Raw genomic sequence first — 23,142 nt, 5'->3', positions numbered from 1 at the left:
CTTGCAGATTTTTTTGAAGAGTTTCTAGATATTGTGTCAAATAATGTACCTAATAGATTACCCAATAAGGAAGATCAATCACAAAATGGACTTGATCCTTGGAGCTATTTTTCCAAACAGGCAACACATAGAATGACACCACTTGAAAGTGATGAGTTGAACAAACAAGTGCATGCTTTACTCCAAAAGGGGTTAATTTATGAGAGCCTAAGTCTATGTGTTGTACTAGTAGTATTAGCACCAAAGATGAATAGATAATAGAGGACGTGCATAGATTCATGGGCTATCAACAAGATCACAATCAAATACAAAATTCCATTTCCATGGATGGATGATATTACAAACTATTTGAGTGGAGTTGTACATATTTCAGAAAGATAGGTCTAAAAAGTGGGTACCATAAGATTTTCAAAAGAGAAAGAGATGAGTTAAAGACCACTTTCATTACAAGGGAACAATTATATGAGTTGTTAGTCATGCCTTTTGGGCTAACCAATTCAATGAGTACTTTAATGAGGCTCATGAATGAGGTATTGGAGGAGTTTCTAGGTAAGTTTTTCATTGTTTACCTAGATGATATTTTGACCTTCAGCAAGATGTTGGAGGAGAATTTGATGCACATTCATAAGGCATTTGACAAGTTGAGGGAGGAATTTTTTTTTAATAAATTTGAAGAATTTTAGTTTTTTGAAGGAGATGGTGTACTTTGGATTTGTAACATCAAAATAAGGTATGAAAATAGATCCTGAGAATATGAAGGCTATCCTCAAATGGCCTATTCTAAGGATTGCAACAAAAGTAAGATATTTTCATGGACTAGCTAGTTTGTAGAGAAAGTGTATCAGAGGTTTTAGCAGTATTTAAGTACCTTTGACTAAAGAAATGAGAGGAGATAGGAAACAATTTAATTGGATTATAGGAGTAGATAAGAGTTTTAACCTATTGAAACAAAAAGTTATATACCAATCTATTTTAGCTTATCTAGATTTTGATAAGGCCTTTCAACTAGACTATGATGGTAGTGTGACTGCAATAGGAGATATTCTGAGCTAAGAAGGTAGACCTATAATTTAATTCACTAAGAAATTCAATGATGCCAAAAGAAAGTATGCATTTTATGATAAGGAATTTTATTCTATCATTCAGACATTGAAAAAGTGGACACACTATCATCTTCTTAAGGAGTTATATATATATATATATATATATATATATATATATATATATATATATATATATATATATATATATATATATATATATATATATATATATATATATATATATATATATATATATATATATATATATATATATATATATATGGGTATGTGCAGGATCATGGTCAACCAAACTATGATCTTAAGTGGCAACAAAAAATTAGGAAATCAGGGTTATGTCAACTTGACATGCAATTTTTTTCTTCTTATTAACTTTATATCAAAAAGTTTAGAGAAAAGAATCTCTAGCACATTGAATCTAGTTTCTAAGATAGTAGGACTTATCTCAAAAAAATAAAAATTGATTGGTCAAAATTTTGAATTTTAATGCAATATTACAAAAAAAATTAGAACAAAAATAAGAAGTAGATGTATGTCTGCCCACCTTAATCAAAATCAAATGATAATATTTTTTAATAATATTCTAGATATAAGTAGTAGACTCATGCTTGCATGTGAAACATATTTTTGGGTGTTTTTATTTTAAATAATAATAATTAATTAATTTTTGACTTTAGTATTTTTGGAATAAAAAAACTTTCGTGTCTGACCACCTTAACTAATTCAAAACTCTACAAAATTCAGTTTTTCATTTTCTTTTCTTATAGTAGAAGAAACATAGAATGTGATGCATCTTTTGGATTTAAAAAATGTTGTACCATTTGAAAGTTATAGTTGTTTTTCAAGTAGTGTGTCAATCAACACTTTATATGTAACTCCATTAGAAAATAAGTAATAATTACTTACTAAACTCATAATTTGTCAAACCTTACATTTATGGAAAGATAAGAACATTCTTAAGAAACCCTTTTCATTTTATCAAATTTTGGTGAAAAAAAGTCATCAGCTACATGTTTGAAGTAAAAATCACATAAAAATAGGCCAAAATCACATTTTTAGGATGTTTTTTAAGTTGACCATATAAGTTTGGTATCAAAAGATATAGTAGACCTTATAAATATATTAATTTTTTCCATTTAATATTAGGGTAGGTGGGAAAAAAGTTGGAATAGATTTTGAAATGGTTTAAGATATTTTAGAAATACAAATTTTTTAGATTGTGACTTTTTGGCACACTATGATCCTGCACATACCAATATATATATATATATATATATATATATATCATGAAGCTTTGCAATATTTGAATAGTCATGGAAAATTGAATCAAAGGCATTTGAAATGGGTTTAGTTTTTTCAGAGTTATACATTTGTTTTGAAACATAAGAGTGGGAAGTCTAATAGAGTTGTAGATGTTCTTAGTAGAAGACAAGCTTTGCTAATAGAAATGTAGATTAAAGTGGTTGGGTTCAAGGAACCCAATAAGTTTAACCTAGAGGATCATTGTTTTGGTGAGGCTGGAAAGCTTGTCTAGAACCAATTACAGTTGATTGGACAAAGTGGTTGGATTTTATATTCTGATATGGTATGTTGTTCTAGGGAATTCAATTATGCATTCCATGAAGTTCCATGAGAGAGAATCAGAATCTCATCAAGGAGAACTATTGTGCAAGATTGGCTGGACACATTGGTAAAGACAAAACTATTTCTTTGGTTGCTAAGAATTATTATTGGTCAAAAAATTGTAGAGACTATGAAATGGAAAAAGGAGTGAAGAAAAATAAGGGGTTATATCAGCCATTATGTGTATCTAAGAAGCCATGGGAAGATATCACCATGGATTTTGTAATTTGTTTATGAAGAATGCAATGGGGGCATGATTCTGTATTTGTGGTGGTTGAATTTTTTTTTTTAAATTATAGATTTCATTCCCTACAAGAAGACCAGTGAGATTGCTCATGTAGTGGAGATATTTTTTAAAGTAGTGAGAGTACATGGTCTACCAAAGAGTGTAATTTTTAATCAAAATACCAAGTTTTTAGGGTATTTTTGGCATACATTGTGCAAGAAATTGAAGATAGATTTGAAGTTTAATTCATCCCATCATCCATAGACCAATTGACAAACAAAAGTTGTGAATAGGAGTTTGGGGAATTTATTGAAATTTTTGGTTAGGGATAAACCAAAAGGTTTTGATTTCATTTTATCACAGAGATAATTTGTATACAATAATTTTGTCAACAAGAGTACTAGTAAATCACCATTATAAAATGTATATCCACATGGGAGAGTCCCACAAATGCTTCTGAATTGAGGCAATTGGATAAACAAGAGATTAGTAGTGTTGAAGATGAAGATTTTCCTAGACATTTGATGAACATCCATGAGGAGTTACAGGAGAACATTACAAAGATAAATACATAGTATAAGGCTAAGGCTGATGTGAAAAGGAGGTATAATGAATTTCATATTGGTGATGAAGTTATGGTTTGTTTGAGGGAGGAGATATTTTTAGTAGGTACATATAATAAGCTAGAAATGAAGAAGTTTTGACCATGCAAGATAATGGTAAACATGATTTTGGAAATAATTATGAAGTACAATTGCCTACTCAAATAAATATTTCAACAATATTCAACATCTCAGATTTGATAGAATATTATGAGGGAGGTAATGGAGATGAAGTTGCAGAAACTCTATAGAGTATTCTTACATCTACTTCAACTACAATAGAGATTGAGGTGATATTGGATAGTCATGAGGGAAGAAGCACAAGAAACATAACATATGAAGAGTATCTGTTCAAATGGAAAGGGAGGCTAGTCGATGATTCATCATGGTTAGTGTGAGAGGAGGTTCACATCTTGGTTTTCGTCTGACTACTTGAGACATGATAGGGTCACTTCTCAAATTACCCTAGGTGTGTGGTGTAGGAGCATTCTTAGTGTAAGTGAAATCTTGAATCAACCAAAAATATTTCTATTACTAGTTTTTCTATTTTAAATAAGAGCATTCCTTTACAAAGTTTCTATTTGAGGGATCTTGCTAATTTTAGTAAGTTGGTGTTATGTACTTAGATTTTTCTAATATCATATGTGGAGGTTCATCTTAGACACATCATCCTATTAGATGAGTTTTATCATCATATTACATGTATTGACATAGTTGTTGCAAATTTTGGTATGAATTTTGGCTATCCAAAATTCACGTCCACCAATGGCCTAAATGACTAAAAAAGGGTTAAACCTTGGCTAATGGAGGCATACACAATTAGCCATTGTAGATCACTAGCTAAGGATTATGGAATGGGGTTAAATAGTCCACTGGGTCAATGGTTTTTTATGGTCTCTAGAAGTGGACCCATCTAAAAATATAATTTGTAAATTATCTTTAGACCATCTTATGTAATAAAATGTAATGAAATATTATAATATGAGGTTGGTCAAACTCAATGATTTTCCCTTAATTTCTACAACCCTCCCTAGTGGTAAAAAGTTCCTATTTAAGGAAGGCCCATAGGTTATCTAGGGAAGTTCTGGTGATAGTTGTAGCTCTATCTTGCAGATTGTTGTAAGGAATATGCCCATGTGTGTTTGCATATTGTAATTCTATAATTTCGCATTTGTAGGGATAATACAAAGCCCATATTTTGTTCTTTCAATTTGTGTTGTTTATTTTATTTTCTGTATGTTGTGGTATTAAGGGGTGAACCCTTCATCAAAAATATTGAGTATCCAATAGAAATACAATGGTTTTTCTTCCAACAAGAAAGAGGGAAAACTAAGAAAGAAAAATTTCTCCTATCAGACTAGTATAATAAATTATGAAACAAGAACTTAAGAGATAAAAGCAAACAAGATAATACCCATAGTGCCAGAAAGAGAGGTGGTTCATGGGTGTGCATATGATCATGGAATCCCATTTTTATAGGGTTCTTTATCGTGAACATGTTTCCTCCAAATAGTTGGATGAATGTAGAGGGGGGGGGGTGTGAAAGGAATATCAGCTTTCTCAATCCATGTATAAAATCACATCTATAATAGAATTGCAATGTGAAATATATTCCTATTAAGATAAATTAAGGTAACTTGACACATAATAAACACAACTATATGTTACAACATGAGGTGGTCATGTGAAGTACTGATAGTAAGGGTGGTGGATAGGGTGGCACAAATAAAACACACTACATATTCACTATACTTTGTACCCAAGACTAAACTCCTAATTTAACCTCAATGACCATGCATGTATTTGTCAATTATCAAGAATATAAAAAAAATTCATCATTTTACAAAAAATATTTCATGCATAGAAAGACATTTCCAAATATTAATTTCTCTCAATTTTTGTTTTTTTTATTATTTTTTTCCCATTCATAATTTATATATATTTTTTTCTCCTTTTCATATTGTCTTAGTTTCATTTTTCTACAATTTTTCTATCTTTTTGTAACCTTCTATTTTTAGATTTTTTTTTTAAAACATTTTAACACTTCTTATAAATATATATATTTCAGGATAATTCATTTTATAGTTTTATTATTCATCTTTTATTTAGGTTTTCAAAAGGTCCATCCTTAATTATTTAACTAATATTTTTCCTTCATTCTTATCTGACATAAGATTTATGGTTTCTCGAGATCTAATTTATAATTGAAGTTATTTTTTATAATATAGTAAATAGAATATTTAATATCAATAACAAAGCAGAGTAAATAAGATTTTTTTTATCAATTCCAAGGTAGAAAACTAAAAGACTAGAACAATTGAATACATAAAAAAGATAAAGTAATTTTAAGGGTAAAATGTTAGATTAAAAAAATTAGCTAATTGACATTTAGTGATGCAGGGAGTTCAGAGAGTCATAACTTTTGACTCCAATCTGGGTTTTCTTAGATTTTTTTGGGATTTTTTCAAAATCTATAGTTGAGGTGGATTCCAAGTTACCCAACTCTACTAGGGCTGTTTTGATTATTTTTCAAGAGCTAGAAATTCCATCTTCACCTGCGAATTTTAGTTTTAAAATATCTTAGGTGTTTTTTTTTTTTTGCTTTGTGATAACTTCAAAATTTCTTTCTAAATTTTGGAGATTAGTTGGCAATTTGCCTTTTTCATTTAAATGGAAGATTTAGGAAACTTCAAATTTTCTTTTGGAGGTCTTTTAGAAGTTACCAAAAATGGCATGTTTTTTCTATTATCAAAATCTGCTAAATTTGGAAATTTCTTATTTTTTGTGGTAGTTGTTATTTAATGAATTTAGAGATCCATGTAGAAGTAGTTTTTAGGAGTGAAGAATTGGGAGTTTGAATCTATATTATGTTTTGTTCTAAATTTATTAATTTCTCAATGAGTTGAGATTGGCCTACTACATCATTTGGTATTAGAGCCACAATATGGCTATGAGAAGAAGAGGAAGAGGAGGCATTGCCCAATTTCAAAGAATCATACTAGAATTGCAAATAAAATTTGAGGAGGTTAATGAAACAGATGATAATCAAAGAGCATGAAATGATAATGTATTGGAGGAAGAAACGGATGAAGGAGACAATGATCAAATGGAGGGAAATGTAAAAAATGAAGCTAAGGAGTTAGCACAATGAGCTACAAAGATAGAGTCCTAAAGGATTTAGAAGGAAAGAATGATGGCATCAAAATTGAAGTCTCAAACTATGTTGGTAGCCTTAAAGCTAAAGAATTTATACATTGGTTAAATGAGATGAGTAAATTCTTTGATTGGAAGCCTATGACAGAGGAAAAGAAAATGAAGTTTGCATGCACAAAATTAAAAGGCCATGCCATGATTTGGTGGGATCATATCCAAAAGGAGAGGGTGAATAAAAATAAGGACAAGATCAAGACATGAAGTAAGATGGAAAAGAAATTGAGGGGAAAATTGTTGCCTGTAGATTATTCTCAAACTGTCTTTTGTAGATTCCAAAATCTAAAGCAGAACTTATCTTCTGTGTAAGAATACACAAATGAATTCTATATGCTATCCAAGTGTATAGAACATCAAGAAGATGATGAGTAGATGGAATCTAGGTATATAAATGGTTTAAAATTCACCATCCAAGAGGAGTTGAGCATGCATTGTGTCAATAGTATGGAAGAGGCCTATCAGTTGGCTCTAAAGGCTAAAGAGAAATAGAATAGATGGTATAACTAGAAGAATAGAGGAGGAAGAAGAGGCACATCAAACCCTTTTCAAGGAAGTTCTAGTTATGGCTAAGGAGACTCATCCTTGGGATTCAATAAAGCATTAGATCCCTGACAAGAACCTCAAAACTTAGAAAGAGGAAAGGGTTTTCAAAGAGGATGAGGCTATGTTAGCAGAAGAGGATGGGAAAATCAAAGAAGGCCTTCTGTTTTCTTCAGATGTGGGGAGGAAGGACACAGGAATTTCGAATGCTCAAACTATAACATACCAAAAAGAATGCAAGGAGGAAAAACCAAAGTGAACCTAATGCAGATAGAAGAAGAGAAAAAAAAAGTCTCACTAGATGTAGGAGAAAATCTCATGATGAGAAGATCAATGATCATACTAGAGAAGGATGAAACTCCTGCAAAGAACTCTAAGAATTCATGGCTATGAAAAAACATCTTCAGAACTAGGTGCACCTCAAGTGGAAAGGTATGTCAAATTATTACTAATGGGGGTAGTTGTGAGAACATGGTGTCTAGATAAATGATAGAGAAACTAGGTTTACAATATGAAAAGCACCCTCATCCCTATCGTATTGCATGGTTTAAGAAAGGAAATGAAGTCACTATTGATAAAAGATGTTTAGTAAGGTTTACCATAGGAATGTTCTATAAGGATGAGATATCATGTGATGTTATCCTGATGGATGCTTGTCATATATTATTGGGGAGAACATGGCAGTATGATACGAAGGTCACACATGATGGTGAGAAGAATACATATACATTCTGCAAGGATGGCTCAAAAGTGGTCCTATTACCACTTAAGGATGAAAGGAAGAGAGAAACCATGTTGTCTGCAAAAGAAGTTGCCAAGGAAATCAAGGTTACAGGGTGTTGTTATGCTCTGGTAGTGAAAAGGAAAGAAGACTAGGAGAACCCAATACCACCTAATGCAATGTAGGTATTAAAGGAATTTTCTAATGTTTTGCTTGATTAATTACAAGATGGTCTACCACCAAAGAGGGATATCCAACACCACATCAATCTTATCCCTAGAGCCACTCTACCTAATCAAGTAGCCTATTGACTAAATCCAACCCAACATGTGGAGCTAAATAAATAGGTTACATAACTCCTTGAAAAGGGTTTGGTGAGAGAAAGCATGAGCCCATGCACAGTACCAACATTGTTGACTCCAAAAAAAGGATGGTCCATGGAGGATGTGCACTAATAGTAGAGAAATTAATAAGACTACCATTAAGTATCGATTTCCTATTCCTCATATCAAGGACATGATGGCTGAATTGGTAGGTGCCAAGTACTTTAGCAAGATTGATCTTCAAAGTAGTTATCACTAGATTTGTAATCGATGGTTATGCCTTTAGGACTTTCTAATGCACCAAGCACATTCATGCAATTGATGAATACTGTATTGTGACCTTATATTGGTAAGTTAGTTGTTGTTTATTCTGATGACATCTTGATTTTTAGCAAGAACAGAGAAAAACATTTACAACACTTGAAAGTTATCTTTTTTTTACTAGGAGCAGAGGCACTTAATGCAAACTTAAAGAAGTGTAGATTCATGTAGACTAGCTACAAGATTTTGGTAGATACTACTAGAAGACAACAAACATTTACAAAAGGTGACTTGGTCATGGTTTACTTATGCTGAGAGTGGTTTCCTACTAGCACATATCACAAACTAAAATACAAAAAGATTGGGCCATGCAAAACCCTTAAGAGGATTAATGATAATGCTTATGAGGTTAGCTTACCTAACAATCTAAACATCTGTCCTATGTTTAGTGTTGTTGATTTGCATAAATTTCATGGGACTATTCTAGAGGTAGCTAATGGAAAATAAGTTGAGTGGCAACATCACCTTCCAAATAAGAAACCAAGTACTATTGCCAAAATTCTTGACAAACAATCTACATCCACAAGGCAAGGTCAATACAACTGCTATTTAGTATAGTGGGATGGTTTACTAGATATTAAAAACACATGGCTATCTAAGTGGGTAGTGATGTAGTTACATCCTTCCAAATTGCATGACTTCACCAACAGTCACTTGTAGGAGCAATGTTTCTTTTGAGAAGGGGAGAATGATATAGGGAGTTTGGAGAGTTGTAACTTTTGACTCCAATCTGGGTTTTCTTTGATTTTTTTAGGTTTTTCTCAAAATCTATAATTGAGGTGGATTCCAACTTAGTTAGCTCTATTGGGGCCATTTCAATTTTTTTTTGAGAGGTACAGATTCCATCTTGACCTCTGAATTTTAGTTTTAAAATATCTTAGGTGCTTTTTATTTTTTTTGCTTTGTAATAACTTTGAAATTTCTTTCTAAATTTCAAAGATTAGTTGGCAATTAAAATTTTTAGTTTAAAGGGTAGATTTAGGAAACTTCAAAATTTCTTTTAGAGGCTTTTTAGAAGTTACTAAAATTGGCATATTTTTTCTATTCTCAAAATCTGCCAAATTTGAAAATTTCCTATTTTTTGTGGTAGTTGTTATTTAATGGAGTTAGAGATCCATGTAGAAGCAATTTTTAGGAACAAAGAATTGGGAGTTTGAACCAGTATTTTGTTTTGTTCTGAATTTATTAATTTCTCTTTGAGTCGAGATTGGCCTACTACATCATTTAGGTAGTAAACTAAAAATTAACTAATAGTATACCCTAGAAACCTTTGATGGAAAAATCATTATTTATTATTATTTTGTAGAACTTTTTCTCTAACCATTATATAGTTTGTATATTGGTAAATGGCTTAGAAGCCTTTCTAAAATTTTAATAACTAAAATACGTTTATAAAAAATTTTCCCCTGTTTAGGTATGGGGCACTAGGGGCAAAATAATGGGGAAGAAAACATCTAGTATTGCCTAAGACATTTTCATTCCTATATAAAAATGTACAGTTTCCTTTACCTTTCTGCAAAGTTCTTTAGAGGGGTGTACCTCCCTTTATATTCTTCCATTTTACATTTCACAAATTTTTCATAGAAGGTGTTTGTTTCTTTGCACAATTTATGATTATTGATTGTTGATGATATTCCCCCTTCAAATTCAACTTCCTTTTTCACTTTTGACCTTCATTTTTTGGTCTATTACTCCTTCATACTTGCATTATTAATTTTCCAAAAACTTACATTTCATAGTTAGTTGTTAGTATAGAATCCATCTATTTTTCCCAATCTGATAATACTCAGCATCACTATTGCCCCATGAAAGTTTTTAGTCACAGAGATCTTATTAAGATTTTTTATAATTACATTATCTTAAGGATGCCTTATGCATTTTTAATTCTTTATTTTATTTTATTTTCTTGTTATTAATTTGAATTATGTCTTGATTTATAATATCAACTAAAGTTTTAAAAATTATTTTAGTAATGGGAGTCAATTGTGTTGCTTCATGGTGATTTATATGTTTCAAATCTCTTTTGTCAATTTCTCTTGTTATGTATTTTGATATGTTATTTATAGACTGAGATACTAGATAATTATATTCCATCACCATCTTAATCAGCTCTAGCTAGGATATAATATGCGGGTATGTGCAGGATCATGGTGTGCCAAAAAGTGGCGATCTGAGAAATATGTAGTTCTGAAATGCCTCAAAGAATTTCAAAATCTATTCCCACTTTTTTTCCACCCATCCTGATACTAAATGAAAACAATTAATACCTTTATAATTCCTACTATATCTTTCAATACCAACCTTATATGGTCATCTTTAAAACATCCTGAAAATGTGTTTTTGGCATGTTCTGATATGTTTTTTACTTCAAGCATGTAGCTGACGACTTTTTTTTAACCAAAATTTGATGTAATGAAAAGGGTTTCTTAAGAATGTTCTTAGCTTTTCATAAATGTAAGTTTTGTCAAATTACGAGTTCAGTAAGTAATTATTACTTATTTTCTAAAGGAGTTAGCTACAAAGTGTTGATTGAAATACTGGTTTAAAAATAGCTATAACTTTCAAACCGTATAAGATTTGTGAAATCCAAAAGATGCGTCACATTCTATGCTTTGACTAGTATAAGAAAAAAAAAGAAAAAAACTTAATTTTGATCTTTTTTGAACTAGTTAAGGTGGTCAGACACGGGAGTTTTTTAATTCTTAAAATAGTATAGTAGAAAATTCATAATTAATTATTTATTTGGAATAAAAATTTCCAAAAATATGCGTCACATCCAAGCATGAGTCTAATTTTTATATCTAAAATTATATTTAAAAATATTATCATTTGATTATGATTAAGGTGGTCAGACATACACCTACTTTTTATTTTTGCCCTGAAATTTTTGTAGTGCTGCATTAAAATCCAAACTTTTGACCAATCAAATAATTTTTTCTCCAGATAAGGCCTTGTAGTTTAGAAACTACATTCAATTTCCTACAGATTATTTTCTTACAACTTTTTGATATAAAGTCCAGAACCACTTTAAAATTATTTGTCAAGTTGACATAACCTTGATTTGTTGATTTTTCACTGCCACTTAAGGCCATAGTTTTGTACACCATGATCCTACACATACCCATGCTTCGTAATGGAAGTGAAGTTATGTTTAATTTAATTAGCTACTTTAAGCTCAAATTGGATGCTAGTTTTAATTTCAGCAAATTAATAATATTCAAACTTTTGCAAATTTTATTTTGGAATATCTATGTGAATGCTGAATATTGATGTGTACACTAATAATTTAATAAGGTTTACTAATTTCCAAATGAGAGTGAGATTATTAGTAAGGATCTAGATTGATAATAATTTCTTTTCATCATAAATGGTTTAATGTTTTTTTAATTTCTAGACTTTGATGTTTTTGATGATTGGATAAGCTATTTTGAATTGTAGGCTAGTTGCATTATTCCCAATATAAATTATCTACAATGCTAGATTATTATACTATTTTGAATCTTGTTTGTTTGAAGAAAATGGTATAATTTCTTGGATTTAATTTGAATTTATTTACAAAAAATGAAATATTCTTTCTTTTGTATTACAACTTGATATCAAAAATATGTTTTAATATACCAAATGTAATTTGAATCATATTTTCGTGAATACTTTCCAATGAAAGCTTATCTAAGTTTAGATTTTATGAAATACTCAAACTATTCCAAACCCATCTCTATTTTATTGATCCTTTTATACTTTCTTTTACATTTAACTTTGAATATAAATTATTCAAATGTCAAGCATTATCAGAGGTGAAGAAGGTTCATATTCCTTGACTTCTTCTTCCTAGTTTTGGTTTGGCAGCTCAAGCATGCTAGCGTCTAAGGAGTTACCACCGCAAACATCAATCTCTTCTCCTACTAAGTATAGGCTCATCCAATTGTTGGAGTTAGCTAGTGAAATGTGAAATAAAATAAATAGAAAGGTGAGATTTATTTTAATGATGGGAAACTAGCTTATTAATCTATTGAAATCAAAGGACAAAATAAGAGGATACCAAAGAATAAGTTGTCTTTGATCTATTGCAACATCATAATGGTAGGGTCTACACATGTAAACACCATTTTTGATACATACCACAACTTTATTAGTATTTCCTATGTGCTCATGTTTGAAAATCTATCTATACAAGATTAAGATAAAGGATATATCTTATTCTAGTAGACACACCATATCCAAAAACATAATAGGTATGTCTTTGAGCACTCTAGACCAATTTGTGTTCTTTACAAACTCCTTACCTAAAATCCTATAAACTTCTCTCTTTTATCAGGAAATGTGAATTCTTCAAAACTATCACAAGGTGACCATCTAAAATAGGTTCAACAAAGGAAATTTGAGGAGAAGGTCCACTTAGCTTAATGATATTATTCATATTTGTAACCCTACCAAATTATAAGTATCAATCATTCTTAAATAGACTATCGACTATCAAAGGACCCAGAATCTAAATTGCCAAAGGGAATTGAATGGACAATCGAGAAGGAAACAAAGACTGTACTAACATTTAAGCCTAGAAACCTCTTCATTTCTCTATTTCATGTAGATAAGGAGATAAAGAGTCCTCAATTCCATTTTATTCACTATAATAATATGTGATGCTCACAATCTTAATATGCCTACATATTAATGTTCTCATCTCCATTTTCTTCTTAAAAATGACTCCTTGTAGTTCCATCTTGAACCATTTTATTTATCATTCCAATTCGAAGATTGGATCGAGCTACTCAAATCCATTTCCATAGTGCACTCAATCTCGAATGAGTATTTACTCTTATATTGTTTTATTATCTCCTTTAATCCTGATTCATTATTTTTCATTTGGGTACATAACTATTCTTATTTAATTCAATTTCCAACATCAAACACTATGATTATTATTATGTGTATACTTGATGATATATAAATTCAAATTTCTTATGAAAAGAATTCCACAAGTCTTCATATTCTAAAAAAGGAATCATGGCTTATGAGATTGATGAACCCTATTTATAAAATTCCATTCACTTTTAATATAAATGAAAAATAAAAAATCATAAAAGATAGTCTCCTTTCTATTCATTTATCATAAAGTATAATTTACATATAAATGGGAATAAGTTATGATCTTTACCGGTAGCTAGATTAATTTCCATATCAAGGATTGACATAAAGAGTACTATACATTCAAAACTATAAAAAGCTTTAGATGAACAACATATAAAAACCACTGATGATGTCATAAAGCTAAAAGATGGACTATTTTTGCAAATTATAGAAAGCCAAAAAACCATTTAGCACCCTACAATTACAGATATTGGATACAAAATAGAAAAATCAAAACCTAACCTACATATACATGGAAATTAGAGACGAAAAATATGAAACTAAAAACTTAGTTAAAAATCTTGACAAATAGCTCATTGGTGTTATTTCATAAAGTTCATAATGTAGTATTCTACTTCCTCATTATGAAATTCCAATGATACTGACATAAGAACAATGGCAATTTTGAACTTACTAGATTTGTTGAGGTTGGGGAGAGAAAATTCTAACTTACTTAGGTCTGAAAAGTCCACATTAGGCTCTACATAGAAAACCTACAATATTATTATTAATATGTCCACAAATAATACAATAGTTCAGTAATGAAATATTTGACTTCTATTATAAATTAATATTTTGGTAATTAAATATTTGAATTACATGAAATTTAGTTAATTATCTAAGTATCAAAAATAATTATATTCAATTATGTTAATATCAATATAATTAGCTTTAAGGCAAGTGCATATTTTGGATCATCCAAAACCTAAAAGTATCAAAATACAACGATTCAAACGATAAAATCTAGATTTTTTTTCTTGTATATTATAATGGTTGATATTATATATTTTTTAATTGGTTTATATTTAAAATCTTAAATTTTAAATATATATATATATATATTTTTAAATAATAAAATAATTTCAAAAAATTATTATAATTAAATGTAATTGAATAATATTGTAATATATCTTTTGCATTATTTACAATTAATAAGTTGATATTGTGACAGTATGTCTCACTTGGAAATTGTATTAAATGTTGTCAATTACGTGAAAAAAATATTTCTTTTCAATGATATTTTTTAATTCAAATTTAACTTTATTAATTTTTAATTCATATTAATAAATAATCAAACATTTGTTATAAATTAATAAATTTATTATATTTTGATATAATTTTCATTACAAAAGTAAAAAAAATTAAAATAATTGAAAAATTATTTTAATTTATTTGCACAAGTTTGTTTAATGAGTTAGCTATTATGTTTTGGATAATTTAGATAAATTATAAAATTTGAGTAGGTTAAGAATTTAGAGAAATAATAAGTCAATTTATTTACTTATTTTATTTTATTCATAAATATTTCTATTACACATCATTGAAAATATTAAAATTTTAAAAATTAAAATACACTATATACAATAATTATGAAAAAAATTAACAAAAAAACAAATTATATATATGAATTATTTTTTACTAGTTTTAAGTAAACAAACAAAATGCTAATGTAGTAATTTATTAATTTTGTTACATTTCAAAATAATTATAATAGAGACTGAAAAAATGTAATGTCCCCTTTTGAGGAGATTAGAAATATTGAAGCCTTATTTTATATAATATTAAAATTGACTCTGAGACATAGACTCAAATTAATAAAAGGTCAATTCAATGTTATATAGAGGGAAAAAGGTCAAGGAAGAATAAAATGAAATGTCATAGGGAAGTTGAAGAGCCACAAGGGAATGTGATGATTGCTAGAGGGGTGTCAAAGAGTCTTAGTTTATGTATTAAAAGGGGAAAGAGGCTCATTGTTGGATATGCATGATTTTATGATATAGCTCAATTTTCTCTCATGTGAGAATTTTTCAAAAAGCTCCATCTTATAGTTAGTTTGAGGACATAGCCCCTCATGCTAGTAGATAGTGGACAAAAACCCTTTGTCCTTGGAGACATTAGTTCATGTGTTTCACATGCGCTTGCATGTTCTTATTCTAGTATTCCAATGTTGACTGTAAATCTATATTTGAGGATTGGATTCGTAGTGTTGGTTATTGTATTTTTTTTGTATAATGCAATAATGTACATTGAGAAGTTAAAGAGTTTGTTGAGTTTAATATTATTGGTTTGTATGCATTGTTATATGCTTAAATTCCTAAACATTGTTTTCAAAGGATAGATTAATATCTATCAAAAGATCTATTCTTTATCTATTACAGTTCATAGTACATTTGCCTATGGTTTACCTTTCTTGTTATTTATGATATGATTTCATGTTTTTACTAACTAAATTCTGCTCTAGGAAGAAATCAAGTAAATATCTAGTTTGAGATATTATAGTGGTATCAAAGCTAGTCATCTTGCTAGCTTGTGAAGTTTTATCCAGACACAAACACAAATTTTGTAGGAATTAAGGCATTTAGATTGCAATCTTAGTTAGTTCATCAAAAATATTTTGTTTTGAAAGGTTATAAGATAGCATATCCTACTAGTCTATGTGTTTTGGTGAGTGAAAAAAGTGTCATTTTGTTGATCAAACTAGTATGTTTCAAGATCATTTTTAAAATAATAAAGTGTCATCTCTCTTATGGTAGAAGAGAAATTTTGATTTTGAATAGTATCTGGGTCTCAGTTTATCCTAGTTGGCTATATTATATGGTAACTATTTGTGTATTGAGAGGATTATGACATTGGTAACCAACCATAGTGGGATGACATTATATGGTGTATTGCCTTATGGGAATTGCTTCCAAGTTCTGTTATATAGATATTTGTGGTGGTTGAACTCAATATTGAATCAACCATCATCTTGGTGGGGGAGAAATTGTTGAGGTTATCCATATGTAACCTTGCAAGAGTTAGAAAGTACTTAGATAGTGTGAAGTCTATAACATTAAAGTTCTTAGGAAACTATTGTAGACAGGAAGAGTTGGTATCTACTTGCAACCTAAACTAATGTAGGAGCATCTTGGGTTTACTTGATGACTACTTTGGAGTTCATGGGAGGAGGCTTAGTAGTTGCTTTGGAAGCTGCTTAGACTAATACTCAATTGAAGAAGGACTGGTGTTTGGCATGCTTTAGGAGCTCAACATGGTCTAGGAGCTTGACATGGTCTAAGTGCTCAGCATGGTCTATGAAGCTCAATATGGTCTATAGAGCTTGGCATGGTCTATTGCACTCAGCATGTGTTGGAACTCAACATACTTGTGGGACCTGAGTGATGCTTGGTTTTATTGGTGCTTGGCTTAGTCTTGGTTTCTATTTTGAGTTGTCTATGAGCTAACTTTTGGCATTTAATTTATGTATGGGTATTTAATTTCTATTATGGTCAACTTGCAGCTCAACATATATTTAATGCAAGGGGTTTATTTTAAATTTTAGTTTCTAGGCCAATTTATGCCTTAGTTGGGTATAAGTAGGGGGTCTTATGGAGTCTTTTTGGCATTCATTCATGAAGTGATTCATTCATTTCAAAGGAGTGAATCTAGAGAGTAAATCAGAGTGATTTTTCCTGAGTCTATGGATAGAGCACCAACTATGAGGCAATTTACAGTAGGATTATGGTGGAGTTGTGAGTGTATGGAGAAAGCACCAAATGTGAGGTAGTTTACACTTGGATCTTGGATAAATTTTGAGAAGGGCTAGTAGTTGTGGCTTGGAAAACAAGGAGATTGCTTGGTGGGCTTGCAAGCACAAGTTTAGATCTTCCTTGGAGGTTTCTACCAGAGTTTGATCTAGACTAGCTAGGGTTTGGATTGGATCTCGAGGGATCTTGCATAATTATTATTGCAATTGCTTTGTATTTGGCCATAACTAGGAAGGCCTTACAGACCAGGACATTACATGTAATAGTTATTTTATAAATAAATTATTGTAATTTGGTATTAGATCTTATACAATTATTCTTTTTCATTGTGTGGTTATTTGTTGGGGGGTCGACATCTCCTTTGGGGATTTCTCCTCCCTTGCACTATATCAGGTCGTATTAGAGTGAAGGTTGTTCCTAAGTTTGTAGATAGATTGCTAAACTTGTGGTAGTTTAAACTAGGACTTGGGTTGGAGATGTTGATCTAAGTTGATCTTGATCTGGTGGTGAATTATTCTTTCTAGAGTTCTAGATCTCTTGGTTGTGAGGTGGTAGATTGTCATTTTGAATTGCAATTGTAGAGGGTTTGTTGATGGATCAATGGATGCGAGGATGGAAGACTAATCTTGTTGAGGCATGATCACAGAGAGTTTATGTATTGCAGATTTGTGGTCTTGGACTTGTGATGTGGTTCCTAATTGTTCATGCAGGTGGCAGGTTGTGATCAGAATTGCAAAAAAATTTGGTTTATCACAAGGAGTGTGGGATGGATTTGTTGCAAAGGGTTTACAAAGATCTTGGGAGATGGCTCCAATAGGATTGGACCCTGAGATGATTATGAATCTCGATGATGTGGTGGAGAGGAGGTTTTCTGAGATGTCTACTCAGGTTGAAGCTAGTTTAGTTGATTGAGATAAGGATGGGATGAGGAAGGAATTCCATAAATGTTTGTGGAGTTGGAGTCTACCAATTTAGAAGAGAGTTTTCTAGCTAGCAAAGAGACTTGTTTTAGAGAAAAGATGGCATCACAAGTTCGATGTGGAAGAGGTTAGTTTTGTTGATCATTTTGTGGAGTCTGATACAAAGAAACTAGAGGTTTTTATTGAGGATATATCTAATCTTGTTGATGCTAGAATGGGATCAATTTTTATGATCAATTGGTTGAGTCTGACATGGAGATTTCAAAGTGCTTGGTTGTGGATGATCTCATTTTTGTTGGTGAAGAGTTGTATGTTGTAGAGCATCTTTTTGTGAGCAATAAGATTATTGGTGTTGTGATTTTGGAATGTGTTGATGGAGATCTACATATTGCTACTGATTTGGAGTTGATTTTTGCTGGTCTGGATACACTAGTTACTACTATGGATGAGGATTTGATGTTGAAACATTATGTTCAGTTTGTTCATGTGAGTGAGCATGCTAATTGAATGGTTGAGATTTTAGTGTTTGATATAATGATGCAAATGTGGATGATGTGATATTTGGTTTTCTTTTCCCTGTTAGAGTGGAAACCTTTAGTAAAGAAGAAGAAGATTGTTGGTCTTTCTTTGGGCATCAAAGTATCAGACACACTTTTCTATTTACTTGGGGAGTCTGATGTGGGAGCATCTTGGGTTTTCTCAGTGACTACTTTGGAGTTCATGGGAGGAGGCTTAGTAGTTTTTTTGGAGGGTGCTTGGACTAATAATTGGTCAAAGAATGACTGATTCTCAACATGGTCTATGAGATCGGCATGGTCTATTAGCTCATCATGTTCTATTGCACTCAACATACGTTGGAACTCAACATGCTTGTGGGAGCTCTACAATGCTTGGTTCTACTAGTGCTCAACTTGGTCTTAGTTTTTGTTGGTGCCGAGTTGTCTATGAGTAGTGCTTAATTTTTTTTGTGGCCCACTTGTGGCTCAACATATATTTAATGCAAGGGATTTATTTTAATTTGTAATTTCTAGGCCAACTTGTGGCTTAGTTGGGTATAAATATGGGGTCTTGAGGAGTCCTTTAGGCATTCATTTAGGGAGTGATTCATTCGTTTCAAAGAAGTGAGTCTAGAGAGTAGCTAAAAAGAAATTTTTCCTAAGTTTGTGGATAGAGTTTCAAATGTGAGGTAGTTTATAGTAGGATTGTGGTTGAGTTGTGAGTGTGTTGACAGAGCACCGAATGTGTGGCAGTTTACACTTGGATCTTGGATAAATTTTGAGATGGGCTAGTAGCTACAGCTTGGAAAACAAGGAGATTTCTTGATGGGCTTGCAAGCACAAGTTTAGATCTTCTTTAGAGGTTTCTACCAGAGTGTGATTTGGACTAGCTAGGGTTTGGATTGGATATTGAGGGATCTTATAGAACTATTATTGTAATTGCTTTGTATTTGGTCATAACCAAGAAGGCTTTATAGCTTGGCACATTGCATGTAATAGTTATTTTATGAATAAATTATTGTAAATTGGTATCTGATCTTGCATTGCTATTCTATTTCTATTGTGTGGTTATTTTCTATGGGCTAGGACATCTCCTATTTCTCTATGTTGCACTACATCATAGACTCCACCACAACAAACATCTGATGGTAGTTATCTCTAGACTGATCAATATTATATCCATCTATCTTCGTAAAGCATCCACAATGGTCGGCTATGAAATGTAGGGGCCATCGGTCATAATAGCACTAGGTTGATGTTCTCATTTTGTTGATATCTTCACTCAATGAGGCTCATATGGTCTGCATATAATTGAGACAAATGGTGTTACCCTGCATATATTTCCTTACACAACCAGCCCATAAGCTCTGCTAGTTTTTTGATGCAACATACATGGCACAAGTCGGGCATGCTTTTCTCTATTTCTATATGCTCAAACAATATACTAAAGTTCAACTTGGTAAATAAAAAAAAATTCTGAAGAAAGAGGAAGCCATAAATTTTTTAAAGGAAGAACTCTGAGCAACAACAAAGAGTACAAGGCAAGAATGATAGATATCTTCTAGCGGTATCTGATACTAGTGGAGGAATCTTAGGTATGATAAGGGGTAACATAAGAAGCTTGTGGGAGATATTAGTATCAGTGGTAGCATGGATTAATGGTAGAGCTAATCACAATAGAGAAGCTAGAAGAAGTAGGGTCACCACAGACTAGATTAGTTGGATTGATTAGGCTCAGTAATGAGTACAACATAGGAAGGTTGAACGACAACATTTGTGGATATGGGAAGTTTAGGAGTCCATGGAAGCTAAGATGTCTCCATAGGCTAGGTAGATTAATCTTAAAATACATAATAGTTATGAATTAGATGCAAGGATTACACTAGACTAGGTCATGTGAATTGATTTTCCCTCATGACAAATGACAAGTGCCAACCTCAACAAGAATCATAATTAAAATGGAAAGATATCAAAATATCGTACAAAAGAGAGGAAGTTGAAATTCTTTACCCTTTGTATATGCTCATAGTCAAAGACATGTCTCTTTTAGTGCACAACCATACCAAATTTTATGTCGTTACATATCAAATGCGCAATAGTAGCAAAGGGAGTTAGTTTTGGAACCATTGTAATATTTCAAAAGGATGCCAAAAAATTTAATACTAGAGTGTTAATAAATTATGGTTGCCAAGAGAATTTTCATAACATCTTTAGATTCTCCATATTTTACATGAGGTGTTGACCAAATCCATCTTCTAGACAAACCCCCTACACATATAGGAAGAATTAGATCAGAACAAGGTACTTATGATGAAAACATCACTACTAGCTGGTATCTAATGTGTCTCTATTAGGAATTATAAGTTTTATTAGGAATACATGTTGGAAAATGAATTTGATGTAAATGGTTAGGGATTCAATAATTAGTAATGCATCTTCAAAAATTATAGCAAATGCATGGAATATAGTGTGTAGAGCTAGGAGCTTGGATTGATGCATTAGGAATACATAACACATGCACATTCCAAAAATTGTGATTATTTTTGTGGTCACAGGTAGTTTGGAATGAAAAGGGATATCTTTTGTGGTCCATGCTACATGTAGAAAGTTGGACCATTCCAAGAAACCAAAACAGTAGTGCCCTTGCTAGATATACTCAACGATATCTATACCAAGTTGTAATCAACAATTTTTGTCATGTTGTTACAAATGAATGGTCCCTATATTTTGGCAATGTATGGCTAGGAAATGATATCTCTCTTTTTGTGCTGCAAAAATTATACCATGTGGTTGTACTTGCTTATGGGGTAGAAAGGGACAAAGCGCTCAACATTGCAAGTGGGAATTTAGCTAGAATCCTTTCTACAAGGGATTTTTTTTGGTGATATAATGACCCTTCAAGCTACACAAATCTATTAGTGGACTTGTAGAGTATTGATATGACAATCAATGTTATTCAGGGAAATGTAGCCCTTAATGTTGCTAGGATTCTTCTACATCCATTAAAGGAACTGGCTACTACTAATATTGCAGAGCATGCCTTATATGCATTCCAAAAGAGCTACATCATATTTTTTGTGAATCGAGGAGAATGTATTTAGTTGGGAGGCATGGACCTATGCAAGCTACTTGCACAAAAAAGGAAATAACAGAAATACTTGCTATACCTAGGTTGAATCTACATATAAAGGAGGAAGATTTACTAACTTCACACTGGATGAGAAAGCCAAAAAAATTTATACATGTTTATATCATTGTTACAAACAATACAGAATGGTACAAATCCTCTACATAACATTGACCAGTCACCACCGATACAGGTCGAGAAGGTTTTGAACACTAGTTAGTAAGTGTTAGGATTTCATAAATAGCATTGTGACTCTAAGTTGTAGAATAGAGAATATTACACTATTGAATTGAGTCTATTAATAGTTGTTGTTTAACAAGTTCTTATTTATTCAAAAATTGTTGCAAAAAAAAAAAAAAAAACCAATGTCAATTTTAAAAACTTAGAGGTTTAGAAACATCATACTTTCTTCAAATCCTCGTCATCAATCAAATGATATGTCACTTAACTAAGTTAGCAAAATATCTAGCCAAATAAGGCTTTGACAACAATGATAATATAAGAAATGATATAACTCTTTCACATGCATTCATAGGATTATATATTACATTATCAGTTGGGGCTAACATGTATAACCTAGTCCAAATGTATATCTCAATCCCCTCTTTCCTCTAGGTTGTTTATCTAGTATTTTGACATTTTCTTCTAATCTTTTTATACTTTCAATGGTTACTTTTTCCCATTTCAATTCACTCTTCAATTTTCATTCTTAGTTCTTAGTTCAACAATCTCTTCTATCTTCCTACCAATCTTAGTATTTTCATCAAGTTCCTAGTTTACTATATCAAAATAATTATATTTTAACCTTGTGATTTCTTCATCTTTTGTATCTAGTCTTGAAGTGATTATTCTCTTATCTTCTTTAATAACTTTCTCATCCTCCTCATCCTTTCTCTTTTCTCTATCACTTCACATATCCTAGAAGACTTTAATTCTTTTTTCTCTTTTCAATGATTTAACCTGCTCAGTAGGACTATGGTTTTTCTCCAGTAGATCATCTACAACAACATGAGATTCATCAAACATGTTTCCATTAGATAACTCTTCAATGATTTCTTCTAGTTATGTTGTTTTGTTGGTGCGTTGAGCTATTTCCTTCCTTCTTTTCAATGGTAATCTTAATACATCTTTCATCTCATGGATTTGACTCATATTCATTCTTATCTCCAGTATCTGAATCTTAATAGTCAAATGAAGCCTAGATACATCTCTATGACTTAGATCTCTTAATCTTAAGCAGTAAAACCTCTACTAAGAGAATCGGGCTCTGATACTAATTGTTGGAATATTTTAGAGGGATATGATTTTAAGAGGGGG

This window comes from Cupressus sempervirens, chromosome 4, assembly GCF_028749045.1.
Source record: "Cupressus sempervirens isolate cs-2001-9-10 chromosome 4, ASM2874904v1, whole genome shotgun sequence".
Classification (NCBI taxonomy): Eukaryota; Viridiplantae; Streptophyta; class Pinopsida; order Cupressales; family Cupressaceae; genus Cupressus; species Cupressus sempervirens.
The sequence above is the reverse complement of the archived record's forward strand: the minus strand, read 5'-3'. Positions refer to the sequence as shown.